The sequence below is a fragment of the Bison bison genome, unplaced genomic scaffold (assembly GCF_000754665.1).
Source record: "Bison bison bison isolate TAMUID 2011002044 unplaced genomic scaffold, Bison_UMD1.0 scf7180017864337, whole genome shotgun sequence".
In the NCBI taxonomy this organism is placed as follows: Eukaryota; Metazoa; Chordata; class Mammalia; order Artiodactyla; family Bovidae; genus Bison; species Bison bison.
The window spans coordinates 1,174,975-1,180,707 of NW_011494909.1; positions in this window are offsets into that span (position 1 = coordinate 1,174,975).

The following is a 5,733-nucleotide window of genomic DNA, read 5'->3' on the forward strand; positions in this document are numbered from 1 at the left end:
GCTATTTGGAATCTTTCTTGGTTCTATACAAATGTTAGGATTATTTGTTCTATTTCTGTGAACAATGCCATTGGAATTTTGATAGGGATTGTATTAAAGCTCAAGGTGGCTTTGGGTAGTATTAACAATATTAGTTAATATGGGAATGTTAACAATATTAGTTTTTCTAATCCGTGAGCATGGAATATCCTTCCATTTATTTATAGCATCTTTAGTTTCTTTCATCAGTATCTTCTAGTGTTCGGGGTACAGGTCTTTCACCATCAAGGGGAATTCTCGAGTTCCCATGCTTCATTCTTGCTTCTCCACCTCTTCATTCTCTCTCTTTCTCTGTTAAGAATTCTTTCTCCTTGACCTTTCTTCCTTTTGTAATCCTTTCACTAATTGTAAAGAGCTCTCTAAGCAAAGCCAGAAACTGCTGAACCAAGATAAGAAGCCTCTCCTCCTTGCCAAGAGCTCACTCATTCATTCACTCATTCATTTGTTAATTCCACAAATACTGGTTGAGTGCCTACTTTATGCCAAACATGTCCTTCAAATGAGAGGTACAGAGGTGACGAAAACAGGCAAGGTGCCTGTCTCATGAGACCGATAACTAGTGCAAGAAGATAGACAAGAGAGGGAGGAAGAGCAGAGGAAAGAAAGGAAATCAGAGTTGTAACTGCTGAGAAGAGAATTAAACTGAGATGGTGGATGGTGTGACCAGAGGACTCCAGACTGGGTGGTTAGGGACGAGTCATCTCAGATTAAACATCTGAGAAGCATCTCAATGTCAAGCAACCATTATGCTAATATCAGAAAGATGTGCATTCAGCCAACAGGGACTATGTGCTCAGGGAGTTTAAGATGAGACCAAATGAAATACAATTAACGGTATAACTTTGTGCCCCCATTAAGTACATTTTCAAAAAATCTTATTTCTCTTTTTCATATTTCCATTAAAATGGACTATTCAGAATCATAGCCAACTGTGGAGAAATGGAGCTTAGCAAGTAAGAGAGCCTACTGAGAAATGTTAGCCACTGAACAGAATAATCAGTTCTGATAGATTTTCTTTCCACAGTAATTAGTTTGCCACCCTTCCTAGGTGGGAATCCTGCCTGTTCTTATTCTCAGAGTAGAAAAGAAGAACAAACCCAAGCCCAACCCAAAACATCCCATCTCACCCCAAACAGAAATAATCGCTATTACTCACCAGCTCCAGCCGTGAAAGAAGAGATTTCCATCAGGGTACAAGGTCATTAAATTCTGTAGTGATTGGAGCAAAGGAACAGAGAAGAGGTGAAGTTCTTGGCAAGAATGCTCCAGGAACTACACCCTTCCTCCTTTGTTGTTTAGAGCAAACTTGCAATAAAATACTAAAGATATACGTTATAAATTGTTTAACCAATACACCAGCTGTGGACTGGATTGTCACTCCCAAATTCATGTGAAGTCCCAAACCCCTCATGTGACTGAATTAGAGATGGGAGCCTTCAAGGTGGTGACTGAGGTTAAAGGGGGTCATAAGAGTGGAGCCCTGATTCCATGGGCCCAGGTGCCCTTATAAGCAAAGGAAGAAACACTAGAGATCTCTCTGTGCCACGTGAGGACTCAAGGAGAAGGCAGCCGTCTGTAAGTCAAGAAGAAAAGCACTCGCCAGGACCGGACCGTGCTTGCTCCTTAACCTTGGATTTCCAGCCTCTAGAACTCTAAGAAAATTTATTTCTATTGTTTAAGCGTCCTAGTCCATGGTATTGGGTGGGCAAAAAAGTTCGTTCGGGTTTTTCCGTTATGGAAATAGTTAGTTATGCTGCCCGAGCAGTCTAGGTTATCACTCTCTCCCACTGGTACAGAGACGGAGCGCTAAAAGGAGTGGAGGAGCACGATTCCCCCACCCCTGGCCCAGGGCTGGAAAAGTACCTAATGAGATCACAGTGCCTCAAATTAAAAAAAAAATCTCATTTTCATAACTTGTAACTAATGTAGTATTTAAAGCAAAAGTTTAATAATTTTTTTTCATTTAAAGCAAGCTATTTGAAATGTTTGTTGAATGAATAAATGAATCTATGAAAATGATACCATAATATGACCCCACAATAGAGAAGACCTGTACGTTTATGTTTTTCTGCCAGTATTAAGGTCAGCTTTGTGTTCGACCAAGACTGGACCTGTATTAAGCAGGTGTGTATCAAGAACAGAGCCCAATGTTGGGGTGCAGGATGACTTTAGGGGACCCCAAGCATCTTTGACTTGATGGGCTCCTTCCTCCATGAAAAAAATTTAAAATTATATTTTATGATGACATTCTTCTGATTTTAGAAGAAATGAACATGAAAACATTTTTTGTGAGCTGGTTAAAGTATTGTGTGCCCTGACAGAGGTTCCCTCTCTGCATCTGGAGTCTGAGTCCTGTTTTCGTCACTTCTTAGCTGTGAGATTTGGGAACAAGCCCTTGACATCCTTATCTATAAAAATGAGAAGAAGGAAGGTGTAACAGTATGGAGAAAAATCTTCTTTGTTAGCAGGAAACTTGTTTGATGGAGGGGTTCTTGGATAAGGGTCTCAGAATGGGGTACCCTAGAGGGCTCACGCTACCTCATGAGGAGTGCGGAGTGAGCTGGAGCCAAAGACAGAAGAATCTGCCCCTCCTCCACCAGGCCTGGCCAAGGAACTTTGGGCTCAAGGACAGAAACGTCAAAGCCAGAGTCTTTTGAAGAGGCTTATCTTCTTCTGCTCAGGTCATCCTCAGCAATATTCCCATTTCCCTTTAACACTTTCTGAGCGCTGAATCTATGTTGGGGGAGAGAAGGGTGCTGAGCTCTGCTCCGAGGGCCTGGGTCTAGCACAGAAGCAGCTTCCCCCTTCCCCTGCCTCGAGTTTTGTGGGAAGCTCTTGGCCCAGTGCCTGAGAGCTCTCAGTACACACTGCCTTCTGATGTGAGCAGCCCAAGGCAGGCGTGAAAACACGGTTCTGGCCTCATCCGCAGCATCAGTGCTATGTTTAGCTAATAAACTAATTGGCCAGATGATTGTCCAGAGCAGAGCTCCTCAATTCCATTGGCGGTGATCTTGTCTCTCCCTTCTCCCCAGAAGACATTTGGCAATGTCTGGAGACAATTTTGGTTGTCACAGCTGGCCGGGGAGGGTGCTATGGGCATCGAGCAGACAGAAGCTGCATGGCACAGACAGCTCCATGACAAAGCCTCACCTGGCCCTGAATGTCCACAGTGCCGAGCTTGAGAAACCTGATATGGGGCCTTTCCTCTGATGGCCACCCAGAATGAACAATCAGGGAGCAGTCTTTATAGCATACTCTGAGGTCAGCTTTTTCATACTGTTCATGGGGTTCTCAAGGCAAGAATACTGAAGTGGTTTGCCATTCCCTTCTCCAGTGGACCACATTCTGTCAGACCTCTCCACTACAAGCCGGCTGTCTTGCGTGGCCCCACACAGCATGGGTTAGTTTCACTGAGTTAGATAAGGTTGTGGTCCATCTCAGCAGTGGCCAAAGGACTGGAAAAGGTCAGTTTTCATTCCATCCCCCAAAAAGGCAATGCCAAAGAAGCTCAAACTACCGCACAATTGCACTCATCTCACACACTAGTAAAGTAATGCTCAAAATTCTCCAAGCCAGGCTTCAGCAATACATGAACCGTGAACTTCCAGATGTTCAAGCTGGTTTTAGAAAAGGCAGAGGAACAAGAGATCAAATTGCTAACATCCGCTGGATCATCGAAAAAGCAAGAGAGTTCCGGAAAAACATCTATTTCTGCTTTATTGACTATGTCAAAGCCTTTGTGTGGATCACAATATACTGTGGGAAATTCTTTAAAGAGATGGAATACCAGACCACCTGACTTGCCTCTTGAGAAACCTATATGCAGGTCAGGAAGCAACAGTTAGAACTGGACATGGAACAACAGACTGGTTCCAAATAGGAAAAGAAGTACGTCAAGGCTGTATATTGTCACCCTGCTTATTGAACTTATACGCAGAGTACATTATGAGAAACGCTGGGCTGGAAGAACCACAAGCTGGAATCAAGATTGCTGGGAGAAATATCAGTAACCTCAGATATGCAGATGACACCACCCTTATGGCAGAAAGCAAAGAAGAACTAAAGAGCCTCTTGATGAAAGTCAAAGAGGAGAGTGAAAAAGTTGGCTTAAAGCTCAACATTCAGAAAACTAAGATCTTGGCATCTGGTCCTGTCACTTCATGGCAAATAGATGGGAAAACAGTGGAAACAGTGGCTGACTTTATTTTTGGGGGCTCCAAAATTACTGCAGATGGTGACTGCAGCCATGAAATTAAAAGATGCTTACTCCTTGGAAGGAAAGTTATGAGCAACCTAGACAGCATAGTAAAAAGCAGACACATTACTTTGTCAACAAAGGTCCGTCTAGTTAAGGCTATGGTTTTTCCAGTAGTCATGTATGGATGTGAGAGTTGGACTATAAAGAAGGCTGAGTGCCAAAGAATTGATGCTTTTGAACTGTAGTGTTGGAGAAGACTCTTGAGAGTCCCTTGGACTGCAAGGAGATCCAACCAGTCCATCCTAAAGGAGATCAGTGCTGGGTGTTCATTGGAAGGACTGATGTTGAAGCTGAAAACTCCAATACTTTGGCCACCTGATGCGAAGAGCTGACTCATTTGAAAAGACCCTGATGCTGGGAAAGATTGAGGGCAGGAGGAGAAGGGGATGACAGAGGATGAGATAGTTGGATGGCATCACCGACTCAATGGACATGAGTTTGGGTAAACTCTGGGAGTTGGTGATGGACAGGGAGGCCTGGCGTGCTGCAGTTCATGGGGTTGCAAAGAGTTGGACACGACTGAGCAACTGAACTGAACTGATGAGGTCAGCTATATTATTTTTTATTTATATTTATGAACTTTTTCCTCTCCACTGCCTCATAACATCCGACAAACTTACTAGTATTGAACCTGCTAAATATGCTTTTTAGTCTCGGGATTTGAAAGCATATATGATTTTTCAGTCCAGGTAACCTGACCCTGGAGAAGGAAAGGGCAACCCACTCCAGTATTCTTGTCTGGGAAATCCCATAAACAGAGGAGCCTGGCAAGCTATAGTCTATGGGGTCTAAAGAGTCAGACACAATTTAGCAACTAAACAACAAACCTAGCTGCATTTCAATTCAGTTCAGTTGAGCTCAGTTCGGTAGCTCAGTCCTGCCTAACTCTTTGCACCCCCATGGACTGCAGCACGCCAGAAAGTGTGCTGTCCATCACCAGCTCCTGGAGCTTGCTCTGACCCACGTCCGTCGAGTCGGTGATGCCATCCAGCCATATCATCCTCTGTCATCCCCTTCTCCTCCTGCCTTCAATATTTCCCAGCATCAGGGTCTTTTCCAATGAGTCTGCTCTTCATATCAGGTGGCCAAAGCATTGGAGCTTCAGTTTCAGCATCAGTCCTTCCAATGAGTATTCAGAACTGATTCCTTTAGGATTAACTGGTTTGATCTCCCTGCAGCCCAGGGGACTCTCTAGAGTCTTCTCCAACACCACAGTTCAAAAGCATCAATTCTTTGGCGCTCAGCCTTCTTTATGGTCCAACTCTCACATCCACACATGACTACTGGCAAAACCATAGCTTAGACTAGACGGACCTTTGTCGACAAAGTAATATCACTGCTTTTTAATATGTTGTCTAGGCTTGTTATAGCTTTTCTTCCAAGGAGCAAGAGTCTTTTAATTTCTAGATGCAGTCACCATCTACAGTGATTTTGGA